The following is a 22,566-nucleotide window of genomic DNA, read 5'->3' on the forward strand; positions in this document are numbered from 1 at the left end:
GGCTCCCATGTTGAGGCATTTCCCAATTTTTAAAATTTCAGCCTAAGGACCAGAATCAGGAATATTGCACCTATTTTAGAGGCAAAACATGCTCATATTCTAAATCATTAAATTAAAGCTACTCAGATTATAACAATATAACAAAGCTTTACAATCTAGGCCATCTGTGATCAAACTCCCTGCTGTTTCTAACACATTCACTGTGATTTATTTTGCAATTTTGATAGCTTTTACATATAAAGTATCCACAGGTTCATTCAAAATTGGAGGGTTTTTTTTCTTATTTTGCCTTTGCCATAATGCTTAGTTATAGCTTTGTATAAATGACAGGATAGCATTTGCCTTTTTATGACTGTTATGAAATCAATGAAATCGGCTATGGAAGTTGTAAAACATAAATCATATTTCTGTTTATTCTACAACCATCTAAAATTCTGCAATTTGTTTTACAGAAGAAGCTAATGCCAAGTATGAATGTCACCTTGTGGAGATACTCAAAATACCTGTGTCAGAATTAGCCATTTGAATCATAATGCTTCTACGTAGGATAACTGTGTTTGTGTACAAATACACAATTGTGCGTGCACAGATCCACACACATATCTGAGTTTTATTCTTGATTCTTAACCGTTCTTCCTGTCAACCAGCAGGGCCATATATATAAGTTATACTCCATCTCTCCCCTCCATATTTAAAAATGGCCATAATAATCACTAAAATTTGTAGGGCTTGATCCCCAGCATGAAAGTCCTTTCTTTTACTTATAGATAGCATCCTTCTCATCTTCCTGCCTTTACTGTTAAATTCACAATCAGCATGCATTCTAATAGGTGAGCCTTTGGGTATAGCTCATTAACATGGACCCCACAGGTGCATATATTATCTAACAAGAAATATGAAATGAAACTTCATTAATAAAATGACTAGCTGCCAAACATGCTAGGCTTCTACAATTTAACCACTTGAGTTCAGAGTATTGAAAGTAAATTGCAATCTGGCAGTGACTTTATTGTCGCTAAAGTTAATAGGTTAAGCAGTATAAGCATTTAGTGATTTAAATAAATGTTTTTATCTTAATAAATTTTAGACATACCCATGTCCAAAAGAAGGTGTCATTAAGCTTTTTCTGTAGAGTCAGATAGCAAACATTTTCAGTTTTGCTAGTGGTATGAACTCAGTCACAACTACAAAAAATGAATGAATGAGCATTGCTGAATTTGGTTCATGGTCATATTTTGTTGACCCTTGACTTAGAGTAATTTAGGATGCTTTTAGCTAAGCAACACTAAACTCTGGCTCATTTCCCCTAAAACACACAGAAGACGAGCCATCTTGCATAACAAGAAGTCCTGAGGAACATCAGCCCCAAGAATGCTTATGGCTGGTAGCGTCATGAAAGTCCAGGTTCTTTACATTTCTTCTTTTACATTTTCAGTATATCAGTCTAGTTTACCTCATGGTTACAACATGGCTGCTGAGACTCCATGTATCACATGAAGAAACAGTTCAGCTCAGTTTAGTCACTCAGTCGTGTCTGACTCTGTGTGACCCCATGGACTACAGCACACCAGGCCTCCCTGTCCATCACCAACTCCCAGAGTTTACTCAAACTCATGTCCATCGAATCGGTGATGTCATCCAACCATCTCATCCTCTGTTGTCCCTTTCTCTTCCTGTCTTCAATCCTTCCCAGCATCAGGGTCTTTTCAAATGAGTCAGTTCTCTGCATCAGGTGGCCAAAGTATTGGAGTTTCAGTTTCAGCATCATTCCTTCCAATGAATATTCAGGACTCATTTCCTTTAGGATGGATTGGTTGGATCTCCTTGCTGTCCAAGGGACTCAAGAGTCTTCTCCAACACCACAGTTCAAAAGCATCAATTCTTCGGTGCTCAGCTTTCTTTATAGTCTAACTCTCACATCCATACACGACTGTTGGAAAAAACATAGCTTTGACTAGATGGACCTTTGTTGGCAAAATAATGTCTCTGCTTTTTAATATGCTGTCTAGTTTGGTCATAGCTTTTCTTCCAAGGAGCAAGACACAGTGCCTTCTATCAAAAGAAAGATGAATTAAATTCCTTTCTTTTTTTGCCTTTTCTTAATCAATGAAAAAAAAAAAACATTTCCAAAGACTTTTCTCAGCAGTCTTCCCATCTTTTCACATTGGTCTGAAGTATATTGTGAGCTATTCTTAAATGAATCAAAGGCCATGGGATGATGACAGTTAACTTGGAATATTGAAATTTACCCTGACACAATCAGGAGGGGTGAATTTGCATATATAATGCATATTTTCTATGAAAAAATTTTTGAATAAAAATTTTTGAGCAAAGTTGACAACATCCATACTTCATATTTATCAGAGTACCATTATATTTTTTAAAAAAGATGACAAAATAGGGAACACTTCTGAGTTCCTGATCAGGCTCTCACAACATCACCATGTATATTTGACAAAGAGGCATAATCTCTCTGGCCTTCAGTTTTATCCTTATTAAAATGAAGGAGTTGAAATAAATGAATTTAAGCTCTGACAGTCTTTCTCCAATTTTAAGCCCTCTTTAATGGTTTTGAAAAGAATTAGTCCTCAGCATCATCACATTTAGCATATTTTACTGTAAATTTCAAATCCATATCAGTCATTTGTCAAAGGTAACTTTTTTCCAGATATGAATTTGAGAATTCCACAGTAAATACTTACTAGGAAAAAATCTTAGAATATAAGGAAAACGGAAATACAGTAAAAAGTTATGTTTTGTACATTGAATGATGAGAGAAATGCCTAATACCTAGGATATTTTGCATGCAAATACCAGTATTTTATGATTATGTCTTACCCACAGATGGCTACTCTGCCTGAGACCTTCCAACTTATACATGCTTCCAAATCCCACTTCCTTAAATCCCAATTTGATTTATCATAAAGCAATTCCTTTTGGCCAACAAATTACATAACAAATGCCAAGTCTTTTCACCATTGGCAATTTAAAAGTGCTGTTCTCACAATCATCCACAATTTTGATAGGTTATGGATAAGAGCACAGACTTCTAGGCTCAAATGCTATCTGTGCAACTCGCTAGTTTATTTTGATCTTGAGCAAGTCACTAAACCTCTATGCACTTCATCTTTTTCAACAAAATGGAGAAAACATCATCACTGCTTTCTGCATAAGGCTCTTGTATGTAAACAACCTTAAAACAAGGAAAGCTAATTTTTTCTCCCTTAAAGTCCTTGTCCTCAATTTACAAGGTCCAACTCAACACCTGATGCTTTAATTGACTTGAGATATTCAGAGAAATTTTCATACTAAGATGGGACGTTGGCTTGGACCCAACCCATAGTGGTTCTTGTTTCACAAAGAAAAAAAAATTACAAAGACACTTATTTTTGTTAGTTTAGTTCATATCTCTATCTTAGTGCCTAAATATAGTGCTTAGGACATAGTGAATATTCAACGAATATTTGTTGAATCAATAAACAGATAAACAATATGTGATATAGACCAGGATGTGATACATATGAAAATATTAGTTAAAAGAAGGCAAATACAGAGAAAGAATGGGAAGGATGAGTTACTATTCAGAATTGTGTATATAAAAATGGAGAAATGTATTAGGAGAAAGAGAATTCTGTAGCCCCCTAAAAAGATAAGTCTCCTTTATCTTCTTATATGTGTGTGCCTTCATGGTCAGTCCTGTCTGACTCTTTGCAACCCCATGGACTTAGCCCACCAGACTCCTCTGTCCATGGAATCTTTCAGGCAAGAATACTGAAGTGAGTTGCCATTTCCTACTCCAGGGTATCTTTCTGACCCAGGGATCAACAGGCTTCTCTCATGTCTCCTGCATTGACAACAGAAGGATTCTTTGGCAGAGGGATTTTTCTGCCCCCAAAAAGGGATTTTTCTGCCAGATTGGCAGAAGGATTTTTCACCACTATGCCACCTGGGAAGCCCTGCTCATGTTAAAATTAGCTAAGATCTTGACACCTCATGAGTTAGTCATCCCCCAGGTACATTTTCACACCTTTTTAGACTGTAATTAACACCATACTTTACTTGCTTCATTTAACATAATATATCTTTAAGAATAAATCTAGTCTTGTAATAGGGTCAACTTTGACATTCATTCTAAAAGATGATTTCAGCATTTTTAATTAAAGATATTCACAGATATAGTTTATTATCTGTCATGATGTTGGCAGTGAGCCTTTCTTCTATTTGGATCCAATAAAGAGCAATGAATTAAGCAAGGACTGTGGTGTAAAAAGACTGTCATTATTCAGTTCCACATTAGTTTTATGGCCCAAAGAAAGTCATCCAACCTTTCTGAAACTCCCTTTCCAGTGTGTAAAGTGAAGATCTTGTTATAATATTGCTGTTATTACTATTCCAGAAAGTTTTTAAAATCATTAAACAAAAAATACAAAGTGATTTTTAAGTTACAAAAGAGAATAAATACTAATTGCTAAAAGTTAGTATTTTTAGCAATTTTATTAACAGCAGTGTTAGTAGTAATAACACTATCTCTTATAAATGTTCTTTAGGCACTCCTATTCTAGACTATGTGGAGTAAGTGTGTTTACCTATTTTCAGGACTAGATTGGGATGCTAAAGTCTTCATCTCTCATTCGTGTAATTATTAAGTGAAGCTGGTAAATTGGTATGTCTAATTAATGTTGGCCACTTTTGCCAAATTTAAATATTGGTTAATTTCTGACAACCTGGATTTTTTTTTTTTCTTCTTTCTTTTTTTTTTTTTTTACTGCCTTCTGACTTTTTTTTTTTTTTTTCATTTATTTTTATTAGTTGGAGGCTAATTACTTTACAATATTGTAGTGGGTTTTGTCATACATTGACTTGAATCAGCCATGGATTTACATGTATTCCCCATCCTGATCCCCCCTGCCACCTCCCTCTCTACCTGATTCCTCTGGGTCTTCCCAGTGCACCAGGCCCGAGCACTTGTCTCATGCATCCAACCTGGGCTGGTGATCTGTTTCACCATATATAATATACATGTTTCAATGCTATTCTCTTGAAACATCCCACCCTCACCTTCTCCCACACAGTCCAAAAGTCTCTTCTGTACATCTGTGTCTCTTTTTCTGTTTTGCATATAGGGTTATCATTACCATCTTTCTAAATTCCATATATATGTGTTAGTATACTGTATTGGTCTTTATCTTTCTGGCTTACTTCTCTCTGTATAATGGGCTCCAGTTTCATCCATCTCATTAGAACTGATTCAAATGAATTCTTTTTAATGGCTGAGTAATATTCCATGGTGTATATGTACCACAGCTTCCTTATCCATTCGTCTGCTGATGGGCATCTAGGTTGCTTCCATGTCCTGGCTATTATAAACAGTGCTGCGATGAACATTGGGGTGCACGTGTCTCTTTCAGATCTGGTTTCCTCGGTGTGTATGCCCAGAAGTGGTATTGCTGGGTCATATGGCAGTTCTATTTCCAGTTTTTTAAGAAATCTCCACACTGTTCTCCATAGCGGCTGTACTAGTTTGCATTCCCACCAACAGTGTAAGAGGGTTCCCTTTTCTCCACACCCTCTCCAGCATTTATTGCTTGTAGACTTTTGGATAGCAGCCATCCTGACTGGCGTGTAATGGTACCTCATTGTGGTTTTGATTTGCATTTCTCTGATAATGAGTGATGTGGAGCATCTTTTCATGTGTTTGTTAGCCATCTGTATGTCTTCTTTGGAGAAATGTCTGTTTAGTTCTTTGGCCCATTTTTTGATTGGGTCATTTATTTTTCTGGAATTGAGCTTCAGGAGTTGCTTGTATATTTTTGAGATTAATCCTTTGTCTGTGTCTTCATTTACTATTATTTTCTCCCAATCTGAGAGCTGTCTTTTCACCTTGCTTATAGTTTCCTTTGTAGTGCAAAAGCTTTTAAGTTTCATTAGGTCCCATTTGTTTATTTTTGCCTTTATTTCCAATATTCTGGGAGGTGGGTCATAGAGGATCCTGCTGTGATTTATGTCAGAGATTGTTTAGCCTATGTCCTCCTCTAGGAGTTTTATAGTTTCTGGTCTTACATTTAGATCTTTAATCCATTTCGAGTTTATTTTTGTGTATGGTGTTAGAAAGTGTTCTAGTTTCATTCTTTTACAAGTGGTTGACCAGTTTTCCCAGCACCACTTGTTAAAGAGGTTGAATTTCTGACAACCTGGATTTTAAAAGTAGGAATAGGTTCAGATTTTGTGGGGCCTAGAGTTCAACAGTTTGAGCAGTATTTTAATAAAGATAATAGAAAAATAAGCATGCAAAATGAGGTATAGCAGTTAATATACAATTGGTTGAAGAAAATAATTTAGAACAAAGTAAAAATTATAAAAAGCTAACTATACTAATAATACAAAGTCACCAAAACAGGAAAAAAATAACTTTATTATCTCCCAACATGCTTTTTGATTGCTTACCAATAAGAATGAAATTTTGTTTCTTTTTTTCCTTTCTTTAGAGAGATAATAAAAGAAAAAAGTGTTTTACCTAGTATAGCTGATTTAAATTTGTTTTGGCATTAATGATATTTATGGAAGTGTAATTCACTTTCTAAATTTATTATATGACCAAAAATTCAGTCATATAAATGTTCTATATATTTTTTAAGTTTAGGCATGTTGTCAAATTTGGGAAAATCTATAGAAATTGTCTTAAATATATAAGATGTAAAATTTGGAAGAACTTTCCTTAGGCAAACTCTTGGTTCTCTATGTATTAAAACTTAGTTCTAATCTATAATATCTCTACTTCCACTGGGCTCCAGAAGGGGCAGTGGAAGGAAGCAGGACATTGTTATAAAAAGTCTTCATGAGTGTGATAAAGATAAAGGACACAGAAAACTACACGTGTGATAACATTATAGAGAACTAAATACATACCAACACACAAAAATGAATATATGCAAACTGATGAAATTTAATAAGATTTGTGTATTGTGCATTGTATCTATATTATTTATTGCATTAATGACACACTCATGGTTTTGATGTTTTACAAGATATTACCAATTTCTATAGATTAAAGAGCCCCAAAACCCAGACTGATACAATCCCAAGGTCACACAGCAAGTGACAGCAAAGTTTTGATATGTGTCTCTTTGACTCCTGACCCTGTAGTCTTCCTATTGCTCTTCTTGAGTGCTCATTTATAAATCATCTTAAGAAGTGCCTGCTTCCTAAGGGTTATGATATTCAACAAGACATTCATGAACAAAATAATTACCAAAATAGAGATAGAGGAACTTCATATGAGGAACTATGTGGTAGAAAAATCTTGGCCATTTATCTAGGAAGGGATTAGAGGGCTCATGTTGCTGAAGATTGAGTAGCTTTGAGAAAATGGGAGATGTTTGAGGTCAATGCAAAGGAGACATGCCTATCCTCACACATCCTTGCCTGCAGTGTCATAATAAAACTAACCATGACAAACCAGAAATGAGGTGTTTCCTCTCTTCTATCCTGTGTGTGATTGTGTGTGTGTGTGTGCATGTGTGTATGTGTGTGCGTGTGTGTGTCTGTGTGCACAAGCATCTATGTGTATAATTTTAACTACCCTAACTTCAGTTTAAATCTGAGTAAAAAAAATAGCAGGCATTATCACATAATGAAGAAAGGTATGGTTGGAGACCTAAAAAGTCAGGACTCCACTATTGTTGTTGCTTAGTTGCTAAGTCATGTCCAATTCTTTGTGACCCCATGGACTGTAGCCTGTCAGGCTCCTCTGTCCTGGGAATTCTCCAGGCAAGAATACTAGAGTCGGTTGCCATTTCCTTCCCCAGGGGATCTTCCCAACCCAGGGATCGAACCTGAGTCTCCTTCATTGGCAGGTAGGTTCTTTACCAGGGAACCATCAGGGAAGCCCCCAGAACTCCCCTCGATGACAGTAAAATGTGACCTTGCATAAATCAGTGTTTCTTGTAGAATCTGAGTTTTTCTCATAGTACAACAGGGGGCAAGAGAAGATGATCACTTTGGCCGTCTTTCAGGGTTGAAAGCCCTGTGAGCACGAAGGCGGCTGTCAGCTCGTCTGCCCGCTGGGCTGGGCTCTGCCCAGGCCCCCGCTGCTCCTTGGCACCACCAGTCTCCTTGATCAGGGATGCTGGTGTGATCTTTATTTTAATCACATCTTTCACTTACTTTTGGGAAGTGTGTGTTTTGCTCCGATTCTTCCTCCTACCATCTGCTTTTTCCACTAGTTCAAATAAAAGATTAACTGCATTTTTTTCCATCTTTTGAAATGATATGTCAATAAATTGCAGTTGATTTCAGTTTTATAATAGCCTTTTTTGAAGAGCCATGACTTCTGCCAACCTTCTCTGGGCCTCCTTTCATCATCCTTCTTTGCTTTTCTCTCGGGCACGTTGTTTGAGTCCCTTATCTTCCTTCTGGAAAGGCTTCCACCCTCCTCACTTCTCTTTCTGCCTTCTCTTTTCATCCTCCAGACATCTCACAAAGTGAAGTGCCCAGTTCATTTCCACCCCAAGTGTAAACAGTACATAAAATAATAACAAACAGTCATATCTGGCTTCTGGGTTCATCGTTCCAAAAATTAATGTTTTGTGTAATACTAAGTAATCCCTTTAAAATAGCAAAAGTAAAAACAAAGCAAAGTTAGGTACGAGAGTTTTCTGGAACCTTGAAAGAGGGATATATTTTACATGGAATTAAAGACGTTACCAATTTTCTAGATATGTTGCTTGCAACTTCATCCATTATAGAAGGATAGTCACATATTTTAGAAAAAGAGAATGCTTAATTCACATCTCAGCTTCATCTCTCATCCGCTGAGACCTTGTGCAAATTATTGAAACTTTCTAAGTCTTTCATGGTCTTCCCTCTCAAATGTTGATAGCTAATCCACAAATTTTAAAAGATTTCAAGAATTATATTTCAAAACTTCTAAGATCTATCAGCTGGCTACAACAGAAAAAAAGATAGAAAAACAAAATAATATTTTTCCCCAGGCTAATTCTCTGGTGGTGTTCTTCTCGAAAGAGCTTATTATGTATCTACTCTGAGACATCCTTTCTAGTCTGAAACTAAATTTGCTTTGTGGAGACTTTGTTAGTATATTAGAAATAGATTAGAACTTTCACAAATATGTCAAAGGCTTTCCATGTTCAGTTGTTGATAAACCACTTAACAACATGTTATTCTAGAGTGCAATGGCATTATGGGGATACATTAAAACCAAATAGCCAAACACTTTTTGCAGTCATAACAGATGTAGTTTTTACTTCGTTAGTTATCTTGAGTGTCTGCTTTATGCTAGACAGTAATAGATTCTGAGGATGCAGTGATGAACAAAACAAGCTTCCTTCTCTCATGGAGCCTATAGTCAAGCTCTACACTGGTTTAAGGATCAAATCAACCCAGGGTAGGTCACAGTGCTTACAACAAAGTGCTTATAAACAAACAGAATTACCCTAAAGTGAATGAAGTATAAACTTCAGGGACCTGCAGCTGCACATTATTCCAAGGGCCCCACAGGGACACTGATATTGATACACATGCTCATAGTGTTATATTAAAGAGGTTTTATTTTTTTGGAGGGAGGCAAAGTATAATTACTTAACAATGCTCTGTTAGTTTCTGCTACCAGGACACAGAAACAGTCCAAACGTCCAACAAGAGATGAATGGATAAAGAAGATGTGATACATTTATTAAACTTTTGATGTGAAATAATTGTAGATTCACATGCAGTTGGAATAGATTGCTCCAATGGTAATATCTTATAAAACAGGGATGGCTTAGGTGGTCTGCCTACCTTTGGTGGTGGTGTGTAGGGACCATGTGCCGGACCCTGATTTGTTCCTAAAGTAGAAGCTGGGTGTTCTGTCTTTTTGTTCACAATTTAATGCCCCAACTGCACATACATTAGTTTCTTTGTATTCTGTTGCTGGAGATATTTGTTCAGGTGCAAGTGCTGCAGCATAAGGTCCCAGGTCCCAGGGTCCAGGCTGTCTCTGTAACTGCTTAAGGCCTCTGAGCTCCGAGTTCCTAAAATCAGAGTAATGTAGTAGGTGATATCTAATATCCTGTTCAATTTTAACAACCTGTAACCTAGATTAAGGGCTTCCCTGGTGGCTCAGATGGTTAAGAATCTGCCTGCAATGCAGGAGACCCAGATTTGACCCCTGGGTTGGGAAGTTCTCCTGGAGAGGGAATGGCAACCCACTCCAGTATTCTTGCCTGGGATAACCTAGATTAAAAAGGAAAAAAATACAGCCAAATTTGACCATCTTCTGAAGGTTTAAGGTAACCTGATACTTCTCTTCTCATAACCTACCACCCAGGCACTTCCCTCTCCCTTCTCTTCTCTCCTCCAAACTTCAATGGCCCCCATTCCTGCAAAGGAGTACAAAACAGCAGTCTGTTTTACTACTCACCAGGGATTGGCCCGTGTAAAATAAACTTGTAATAACTGTTTGTCTTTGACATCTTTTAATAGCTTTTGAGGTCAGGGAGGAGATGGATCTCAATTGCTATCTGGCCAAATAGCCCTCTATATTTTCATACCAGCCTTACAGGACTTTAGGAGAATCTATTTCCATTTATTAAAGCTATTTCGATAAAGGCCCGTTTCAACCTCTGACAACTCTGTCACAACAACAGGAAAATATGTTGTATCTAAACATTGGGAAGTAATAGGTACCAACCTAGAGAGCCATGAATGAGATTTACTGTTAGTTGTATCCAGGGTAGTTTTATTTCTCTACATACATCAAACTCAGTTTTCAAGGAAAAAAAAGAAGAAAAAATGAAAATTAATCTTATCATTATAACCTGTTAGATAAAGTTGAAAGTTATATCTTTCCCTTACTCCAAATTTATTAATTCAATAAAAGTCCCTGAAATAAAAAATGTACATCATGCCATGTGATAAAGCCTTCTTAGAAATGAAGCCAACATCTTGCAGAGCAAAGCTAATGATGGAGAGAGACTGAGACTCGCTTTGTCATTTGAAGATTTGGGTAAGATTTGAAGATCTGCTTTGTCTTCCCTAAGGTCTACAATATGCTTTGACTTTTCAGTTGTGTATATTAAAGAACTTCCTTTTTTTTTTTTGGTTAAGCCAATTTGAACCAATTTGTATTATCTACAACTGAAAAAGTGCTAACATAAATCAAGGATGTAAAGTGATCAGGTGTATATTTTATCCATAGTTCACTGTCACTCTGATGTCAAAATAGAGAATAGATTGCAGTAGAGATTAATAAAAAGTTATTGTTCAGGAGAATCATGAGAGTCTAAATGTAAAACGATTGCTCTGAGAATGGAGAAATTTTAATGAAAACAGGAGAAATTCTTTTTTTAATTTTACTTATCCTTATATGTATAGATTCCTACTCAGAACATGGCACACAAATTATACTCAATACATCCCAACAAAGGTCCGTCTGGTCAAGGTTATGGTTTTTCCAGTGGTCATGTATGGATGTGAGAGTGGACTATAAAGAAAGCTGAGGACAGAAGAATTGATGCTTTTGAACTGTGGTGTTGGAGAAGACTCTTGAGAGTCCCTTGGACTGCAAGGAGATCCAACCAGTCCATCCTAAAAGAGATCAGTCCTGGGTGTTCATTGGAAGGACTGATGAAGCTGAAACTCTAATGCTTTTTCCACCTGATGAGAAGAGCTGGCTCACTGGAAAAGACCCTGATGCTGGGAAAGATTGAGGGCGGGAGGAGAAGGGGATAACAGAGGATGAGATGATTGGATGGCATCACCGACCCAATGGACATGAGTTTGGGTAAACACCGGGAGTTGGTGATGGACAGGGAGGCCTGGCGTGCTGCAGTCCATGGTGTCACAAAAAGTTGGACATGACTGAATGCCTGAACTGAAATGAATTGTACTGAACTGACAAGCTTAATGAATGAATAAACATGGGGAAGTATTTAAAAGATAGAAATTTATGGTGGGGGAGTAGAGATGGTGGAGGTTGGTGAGGCAATGCTTATGAAATAGTGAAGGAAATTTGCCAAATTGTATTATTATTGCCAAAACTTGAATATGAAGAGAAATTGCTGCTTAGAAGATAGTGTTGCATAGTAGAAAAGGAAGAATACAGTTTTCCATATTTCAAAGACCTTGATTTTTTACTTTTAGTGTCTTTCATTATTCTCCTATGTATGCCCCTGAAAGAATAATGAAGCAGAATCCCATATTCACCTATTGAAAATCTTACTCCATCTGTCAGGATTCTTAAGAAAAATCTTGATAAGATTTTAATTGGTAGATACAAGATATAAAGTCTTCTACAAGTGCCCAGATTGAGCACATACCCTTTTATCCCAGTTCCAACAAAAACTTTTCAGTTTGTTTTAAGGAATTTCCTAGTCACTCATGCCTAACATTTCTTGAATTGCATGCTTTGGTATCTTTTCCCCTATGCCTAACTGGAGACCTACATCTTTGTTTTATTGCTCTTGATTATCTAAGAATTTGCCTGGAATTTGGTAGATTTGCAGCTAATATTTATTGAGAAAACTTAGAAATATAAAGTTCTCCTGAATTCCTTTGTGGTAAGCAAACATGAGCATCTAACTTCTATTCAAATGAGTATGTTATAGCTTTAAAATATATCTGGAGTCCCAATACTACTTTGTCCTCAACTGCTGCCTTCTGCTTGTCTTGAACAAGCGAGCATCACCTCTTTCTTGGATTGCTGCATTCGTTTCCTAATTCCTCTTTTATTGTACCTTGCCACCCTTCAAGCTGTAGTCAACACACAGTCCAAAATGACTTTTAGAATGCAAGTTGACTCATGCACAACTTTCTCAAAACACTCCAATATCTTTCTATTTAATTCAATATAAATCTGTCTATATATATTTGTAGAAGTCAATATAAATTTCTGCTGCATTCAATATAAGAAAATATAATATCTTTGTGATAGATTCCAGGTGGTGCTAGTGGCAAAGAACCTGCCTGCCAATGCAGGAGATGTAAGAGACATGGGTTCGATCCCTGAGTTTGGAAGATGCCCCTGGAAAAGCGCATGGCAATCCACTCCAGTATTCTTGCCTGGAGAATCCCGTGGACAGAGAAGCCTGGGAGGCTACAGTTCGTGGGGTTGCACAGAGCCAGACGCGACTGAAGGAACTTAGCACGCACAAAACACTAGGTGATTTGATCCACAACTACTGCTCTGATTTTTTTCTCCTCTTAGTCTCATCCAGTGTCTGTACCCCAGACACATCCAGATCCAGAGCCTTTGTGCATCTCCAAGAATTTCTTTTCCATTCATATCCCTATTACCCACTCTTTCACCTAATTTAGGTCTTTGCCCAAATGTCATCTTCTGAATGACACCCTCCCTTATCACTGTTTAAAATTTCAACCCTCTCTTCATTATGCACACAATTGCCTATCTCCTTTCTTTCTTTCTTTTTTTTTGGGGGGGGGAGGTATCTCCTTTCTTTCTTAGTTTTTCTCCATTTCATTTGCCACATTCTAAAATACAACATTTTTATGGTTAGTCCAGAAACCTCTTCCAAACTCCAATTTATATATCTAACTGGCTACTGAGTCTTTCCCCTTTGATATTTAACATCCACTACTGATACTGAATTCATCATCTCCCTCCAAAATATGTACCCTTCTGGAATTATCATTTCAGTTCATGGCAACATTTCTAAAAAAATTATTTCGGCCAAAAATTTGAAACCATCTGTTATTTTTCTCTTTGCTCATGCCATTCATGAAATTCTGTAGGAAGTTCTGTTGAATATATTAAAAATCTATTCAGAATCCTACCTTGTGATTCCTCTTGTGATACCACCCTAGTCCAAGCTGCCAACAAGGAATATTGATGAGGCTTGCTTATTTGCCTTCCTACTAATATATATTTAATACCACAATATTTTAAAATTTTGAATATTCAATACTTGTCTTAGAAAACAAATATTTATTTATGGAATTACTGCATGCAATTGTCCAGTATCTACTCCCCTAAACAATAGGATGTAAAAAAGGAGAACTCAAGAGAACTAAAAGGGATATGTAAAATGATTGCTTACAATTGTTAAAAAGGGACAATAGTATTGGCTGTGAACGGTAAGCAGACAAAAGAAAATCACTCCTGCCCTTAAGAAGGAGATGTGGATTCCTAGGAATGGCTGTTTCAGGAGGTGGGGAGAAGGAAAGAATTATTGACTCCTATCTCTGACACAAAAATGCTTGACATCTGGAAAAATAAACTTTGGAGACTTTAATTAATCCAAATTATTTGACATAGATATAAACAATATAGTAAAATAGTTAAATCTTAAAAACAGGTAAAATTGATTCTGTCTGCAATCCTATCTTAGCTGAGTTATTTGGAGTAAATTATAAAATATTTCTAAGCCTCAGTTTTCATGCTTGCAAAATAAAATAAAGATGATAATATCAGCTCCATAGGATTGTAAGAATTGAGTTAAATCCAACATATCCAACATGTTACATAAAGAGCTTGGCACAGTTCTGGCATAGAGAGAGTGCTCAATAAATTGTAGGGATTGTTACTGCTGTTAATGAGATGTTCCCCAGAGGACATCAGATGCTTCTGTATCCTTCCCCCAATCGAGATAATCAAGTCTTATGTCTGTTCCTATTACCTCCAAACTAAAGGAAATTAGAAGATAAAAATACAGTCCAAGCTGCTAAACAACCTCCTTCAGCAATTCTCTATTTCTTAATAACAAAGACATCAACAGAATCCCAAAACCCTCCTGCATTTTCCTCTCTCAAGCCTACATCAAAAGAAAGAACAAAAGAAGAAAAAGAAAGAAAGAGAGAAAGAGGGAAGAGAGAGAGGGAAAACAACATTTGTCTTCTATTTATTTTATTTCTATTTTCCCTTCCTAAACCCTATTTATCCCTTTAGTCTAATTAACCCCTGTAGAGAGTTTTGGAGACAACTGAACATTTATTTTTAATACAGCAATTTTTGTACTCCTTTTCAGAGCACACCTTTCTAAATTCAAGGCTTATGATGACTACCTCTCATGGCAGAAAACAAATCAAATAGTATGTCCACATCTAGGACTGATCCTAAATAAATCCTTCACTTCTAAATAGATTTAGACTTCAAGTAGAGTAAATTTCAGACACACAAACTGTTGGCCAACTTTTTATTGTCAACTAATCCAGTACATGTTTGGTCTTAAGTCCTCTTTTTGTCTGTCATTCATCTGAGCAATTCACAACCCCTTAGGATAGCTCAGTCGGTAAAGAATCTGCCTGCAATGCAGGGGACCCGGCTTTGATTCCTGGGTTGTGAAGATCCCCTGGAGAAGGAAATGGCAACCCACTCCAGTGTTCTTGCCTGGAGAATCCCATGGACAGAGGAGCCTGGCGGGCTACAGTCCACGGGGTCTCAAGAGTCAGACATGATTTAGCAACTAAATTACTACTACTATTACAATTGAAACACTTGTATTGGTACGTTCTTGCAACAATTTTATGGGTAGTCTTTTAATGATTATTAGCATTATAATAAAATGAGAATCAGTTTAGTGATTATTCATTTATTGCTCTTTATTTCCCATTGGGTGGTCATGAGAGTTCTTACTAGAAATGGTGATATTTAACCTGAAAGCTTAAGGACAAGAAAGACATTAGTAATGCAAAGTTCAGGCTTGAAAGTAGATATGAGCTGTGCTTCAAGGTCCATAAAAAAGCCAGTGTGGAGGAAATGTAGAGGGGAAGGGAAAGAGTGATGGGAGAGGGTGCCAAGGTCGGCAGGGCTAAATCAGGAAGGCCCTGTGAGGAGAGTGGATTGTGACAGGGAGACCAGTTGAGAAGATGTTGCATATGTGAGCATGAAAAAATGAGTGTGGCTTGGTCTGAGATAGACATAATACTGATTTTAAAAAATGATTTGGGAAAAAAATGTTTCCATGTAGAATCTTTAGGATTATTAACAGACTGAAATTGGAAAGGTGAGAAAGTGGGGAATTAAGACCACACTTGAGACTTCCAACTACATGGACAGTGATGCAAATCCGCAGATATGCAGAAAACTGAGTGAGAAGACTCAGGATATTGCATTGTGACCATATTCACTATGCTACCTGCCAGCAGTTTGTAGGATAACTGAGATATAGATACGTTATCTGCACCATGAATTCATACATCTAGCGAATATAAAACAACATCAACTCAATGGTTTGAATGTAAAACGATGAAATACATATATCCCCGTATCAACACAGTGAGAGGCAGGATTTCAAGCTGATTAAGATACACACTTTCAAATAAGGTCACCTCCTGGTGTTTTACTCTGCTTACCTCAGCCACCATGAGGTTAATCTCTTTGTTCAAAAGATGTTTCATCCATAAAAAAAGAATATTAATAGAATATGTCTCATTGGGTAGGATTAAACACAATGTCTGACCTCTCAGAACAGTGCCTGACATAAAGAAAGGGCTCAAAAATATTACTTTCAATAATGAATTTCTTACTATTTGTTACCATGTGAGTGTCTATTCACTGTTACATAAAGAGTAAGTGCGATAGTTTTTTTTTCTTTGGGTTTATCCTCTATTTGCTCAGGTCGTGGTCCCTCATCCTCTGATAGTTTCCCTAGGATCACCTTCTCTAGGCAACATCTTCATTTAATTTTTTAAAACACCTCGAAATGCGTGATTAATACCCATGCACTAGTAAAGCATGTTAATAAACCATCTAAGTTAAGTTATCGTATTAATCCCACAAAATGGGTTTCATAATCCCCATTTCACACACACACACAAGCTTGAAATTTAGAGAGGATACAGAACTGATTCAAGCACTAAGCGACTAGTTGCCGTTCAGCGGCTAAGTCGTGTCTGACTCTGTGACCCCTGAGCTGTAACACGCCAGACGTCCCTGTCCTTCACTAGGTCCCACAGTTTGCTCAAACTTAAGTCTAGGGATTAGGAGGATGATGTCATCCTATCATCTCATCCAAGACTGACGGGTCATGGTGGAGAGTTCTGACAAAACGTGGTCCACTGGAGAAGGGAATGGCAAGCCACTCCAGTAGTCTTGCCTCGAGAACCCCATAAAGAGTATGTGACTAGAGCGGTAACTAAATCTTGAATGATATGATGGCAAATTGTATTTTTATCAGTGAATTCTGAAATCTCACCATTCACATAGCAATGGACGAGCAGATGTTTTCAAGGGGGCAGGAATATTTGTTTCTTTTCTTTATTCATCAGAACAACCACACACCCCTTTCATGAGATGTTTCCCCATGCACACCTGTCACTCCCAAACCTACACTAAGGCCTTTTCTCTCTGCCACTTCTCTGTCTTTCCCCCTGTGGCAGAATTTCCCACAATGCCTCTGACATCCCAGATGTTGAATTCCTAGTTACCTGCTACCTTTTTCTTCTCTCCTGACAGAAGGATGTGGTTTCACCCTATTCTGGGTGTTTTTCATGCATCTCAGCTATGAGACTAAAATCCGGGACACCTAGATTTGCTTTGCAGATGATCCTCCTGGCATCTCAGAGCCCACATTTCCTTAACACTGACAGAATCTTAAGCAAGAAGTCACAGTCACTAATGTTTATTTGTACACAATAGGGCTTGTAAAATTGAGGTTTAGAAAAGCTATTTTCTACAAAGGTAGACAGGAAATGAGCTTTTTTTTCTTTCTTACTTGCTTTTTTTCTCTGCAGCTTCTTGAAAATCGATGTGATTGAGGTTACCTCAATCAATAAACCTAATTACTAATTTTCTTGGAGAAAGAACAGTAAAGTAGATAGCATTTCACTTCTTGAGCTTTGTTGTCTTACCTCCCTCCCCCCACCACCCCAATACTTCTAATGAATAAGATAACTTGTTTCAGAGCTACCTATCAGACAAAAGAATAAAGTGATGGAAATGCAAGCTCTGTTTTTATAAGCAAATATTTTAAATAGCAGAGGGCTTTAAATAGATTTATCAAATGGAGAGCAGGTATAGAGGGCAGAGTTGAGGAAAGTAGGGAAGGCGTTTAAGGGGAAAACGTGACTGTTAAAAGAATATTGGTGTTAGAATGGGGATTCTTAAAGACAGAGGGAGAGGATAAGAGAAAAATATGATAATGGAAAATTCTGAATAAGGTAAAGTAGAGTGACATGCATGCCCTTTAAAGATCATATGCAATATTAGAATATTTTCTTTCTGGAAAAATGATTGTGATTCTCATTGTGCAAAAGACAAAATGAAGAACTTAGTGAAATCTTGACTGAGGGTACATAATCTAAATAAAGATTGAGAAACACTGTTTTAGAAGATCTATGTGCTTACCTAATTAAGTGAATATGTCAATAAATCATGTGATTAAAAGTCACTTTTAAAGTAGAGTGCATTTTCTTGCTCACAACAGGAAAAGTTATAAATTGCTTGGCAGTGTCCTTATGTTAAATTATTATTTTTCTATAAGAGAAGAAATAAAGGAAAAAAAAAAAAGGCATGAGTCTTTAAAATCCCTTTATCCTAAACTAGTGCACCATACTGCTTGCATTCAGCATGATGAATGCTCGCTGATAATATGACTAAAGTCAATTGAACAGAAAGGCAATTGTGTCATGCATGCTTGGAATATGTCTTGTTGAAGAGCTTGGTTTTCAGTAATGGCTGGATCTGTTGAAGCAATTTCCCTCAACTACCAACAAATTTGAAAGTTCCCCTGACTATTTCATCTTTAAGACCAGGGGTACAGTATAGAATAGTATTAAGACTTGCTTAGGCTTAATACTTGACTAGAGCCTGCCAAGGCTTGAATTCCAGTACTATGACTTGCCTGATCTGTGATTTTGGTGAAGCAACTTCAGCTTTTCACCCTCACTTTGTAAAATGTAATACATAGAGAAATAATAGTAACTTATTTATAAACTGGTTGTGAAAAAAATTGGATTAATGCAAGTAAAACACTATAATGTCTAAATAAGTTAAAATCTAAATAAATTTAACAGCATTCTACTTTCTTTTCTCCTTAATACATATCTTATTTATTCCAATAATATAAACAAAAATGTGTGGCTTTTGTATTTCATCTCTGTAAGAACAGTATTAACCTATGATGAGCACCCCCACTTGAACACAGAATATCTAGGGTTTGAATTCTCTCTCAGTCTAAAATGTGCTGGGTGTATGAGAATGGGAAAGTCAAGCTCTGTGAATCTTGGTTTTCTCATTTGTAGAGTTTTGAAGAATTAAATGATGTGTGAATCACTAGTAAATGCAATATTAGGGTCATTTTATTAATAATTGCTATAAAAGTTTACCATGTACAGATGTATATACCTGATATTGATTCTTGCTCATTCTTTTACCTACTATAATCCCTATTTATTTCCCATTCCTAGTAGATACTATTTTTACTCTTAATTCAAAAGAAAAGAAAAACTAACAAGACATAGTACCATAAGGTCACATTGGGGAAACTTTATCAAAGTCTAAGTAAACATAAGATGAGCTACAGTATCATGAATTACAGTCAACAATTAAAGTTGAAGTATTAGCTAAGCCTGTTTTTAAGAGTCTGTGAGTCTTTTTTGCCCTATTGAGACTTGGACTTCAGTCACTTTAATTGGATTCACTTTTCCATGTTTTACTTTTTTACTTTTGCTTCTTCTTTCTCCATCACAAATCTCTCTCCATGTTTTTTTTGTTAATCAAAACCAAGTAAACAATAATTTTGTCTCAACTCATACCACTCAGACTCTCATAGCTCACAGAGCCATTACAAAGATGATATTTTCTTCCTAAGACAATCTGTGGTAGACTCTGAAAATAGATGTGTTTCCTGTTTATTAAATGGGCACTTTCTCTGAGTACAAATAACTATTTACAGTTCACAAATATGGTTCATTAGGTGAGTGGGAGTTTCAAAGTGTCTTAAAGGTCTAAATATAGAGGGAAAATAATACAGAGATAAATGTATTTTATCTCATGGTTCTTACCTTCAAACAATCCACATTGTTAGGAAGGAAAAAGTTACATGCATCATTAGCTAATAAGAGAAAGTGGTGAGTAATGTATTAAAGGCACACTAAAAGAAAAAAAATAAAAACCTGGAGACTTCAGAATAAGATGATTTTGTTGCCATTGTCCAGCTATTCAGCTCCAGTATTCAAAGAAATACAATTTTAAAATAATGACAAATGCAAACTAAGTATCTCTGACGTTCAGAACTGGAAAAATATGTGTTCTCTGGGTTCTGGGGTTAGTGTAAACAAAGCTCAAGTTTCTTTATGTGATGAAATAAATATGTCAGATACAAGGTACTCTAATATTGCTTGAAATAAGCTGCTCAAGTGGATATTCTAGACCTCTAGAATTAAAGATTCCAATGTTTCTTTAGTAGGTAAGGAAAACAAAATTTCAAAGCCAAGGCATAAGCAGTTCCCTTTTGGCTTAGCAATTACATCACTGGTGTATTTAATATTACTAAAAAAAGGCTCCCAGAGCTACTGTAACATACTGCTCTCAGGGAGACATCCTGACAAGCATAGATGGAGAAGCTGCAAAACATCTGGACTTAGTTTGAGGAGGGGAGAGTTATAACAAAAAGAAAGAAAGAAAACCCATTAAAGATGAACGTATGATATGATAAATTTGAAAGCATATTTTAAAAAAAGCAGAGGCAGGGGCACCAGGAGAGATAGCTATCAAAACTCAATGGGGACTCTCACTGAAGAAGCAATCGAGGGATTTCTTATACTATCTTACCTTGAAACAACTGAAAACTCGAAATACATATATATATATATATATATATATATATATATATGGCAATGGCTGTCTAGACACTGGACACCAGACCAAGATAATAGTAATTGAGCTCTGAGAAGTGAGAATGAAATGGAGTGAGCCCCAGAACTGCTCCAACCTGCTGCCTGCAGGGAGCACAGTCAGATCACTGAATGGGGAGACAGCACGCAGCTCTGGGAAGCCAAGGGAACTTGAATTCCCAGGGCAGAGACTCACTAATGAAAAATGTGTCTCTGTTCACCATTGTTCCTACCATCCTTGGAGACAGGGTTCAGTTTTGAAAACCACATTTGAAAAGAGATACATAGGTGAAAAGATAATGTCAGAAAATAGGAACCACATGACTGAAGTAGCAGTAACTGAATTATCCTAGAGAAAGCAAACTTTGAGAACATAAAAGAAGATGCTGCAAATTTGTAAAGATGAATTAAATCCATTCAAATTGGCCTTGAATTAGATGGTTAGAGGTTAGAAGATTAGTGGGAAAACATTTTAAGAAAATAGCTTATTTTAATGCAAAACAAAGATACTTTTGTGGTCAGACTTTTCTGAAAATGTAAAATACAGGTTCAGGACACTGAGAGTTACAGTGTGATACAAGTTGTCCAAAAGCACCCGAAATTCCATAGCATGAACTAAGACACAAAATATTAATTGGGATATTAATAGACAGTTTCAAAAAGGAAGTATTAGGAGATTAGAATAAAATTTAAAGAGGCCTTGAAATTCAAATTTCAGAGTGTTTTCATTGACTAATAAAGGAATCCAATTTTATTATCAAAGCAGTAGGAGCTGGGAGAAAATGTAGAGAGTGTTCATTGAAGACATTTAGGAATTACTCAAATAATGAGTACCTTAAAATAATAAACTTGCAGATAAAAGAGATGATAGATTAGAACAGATGTCAAATTTTCTGTACTGAGAATACCTTTCACACTTGGATTTTATTAAAAAGAGGCAGATATCTCTACATTGTACAGATTTGGTGTACAATGACACTCACAGGGCTTTAAAAGAATGTTAATAGGGTGGAAAATATTTCAGGCATAAGAAAAAAGACATGGAATGAGAATAACAAATAGAAAATCTAAAAAAATATGAAAATACCCCTAAGCACCCTAGGAGAAAAAGCAACAGGAACTCAGTAAAATCTTATTTGTTCATATCATACATCCTATTACTTTCGCCTTGAAGCAGCAAGAGGTAGATTATGGATTATTTTATTTCTCAAGAAAATTGTAATTCTCCTTGGTGGGGGAGGTCTCTGGAAATATTTAGTGTGTGTAGAGTGGTAACCATAACACACTGTGCATGACAGAATATGGGGCACAGTTTCATGATTTTCTCACTAGGTGTTTTCAGCATTTATGAGACAACTTATTCATAATGCATTATAATATAGCACGGAGACCGAGGGAGGTCAAAGGGTAGGGGTATAATTTGCTGTGTTTTTTGAAGCTGACTTTGGCTGGTTTGTGTGCCTTTGTTTCTGCTTGGAGATAGAAGCCTGTTTCCCATCCTACCAGAACTAGCTGCTTAGGAGATAAAAATATATTAATTGCCTTGTCTATCTTCAAGCAGCTCACGGTTGCCCAAATGAATCCATGTAATTACACATATACAAACAAAAAATGTGTAAAGAAAAAAAAAATCTTATGGGACAGATCACTTCCAAAAATGCTAGGGAGTGAGTATGGAACCCTTGAAAGGAGGAACAATTTGAACTAAGCCTTGATGAGTCCTTGACAGATGTGGAGACATGGAGACCACAACGTCCCAAGCAGATGAAAGAAACTGCA

The sequence above is a fragment of the Muntiacus reevesi genome, chromosome 5 (genome assembly GCF_963930625.1).
Source record: "Muntiacus reevesi chromosome 5, mMunRee1.1, whole genome shotgun sequence".
In the NCBI taxonomy this organism is placed as follows: domain Eukaryota; kingdom Metazoa; phylum Chordata; class Mammalia; order Artiodactyla; family Cervidae; genus Muntiacus; species Muntiacus reevesi.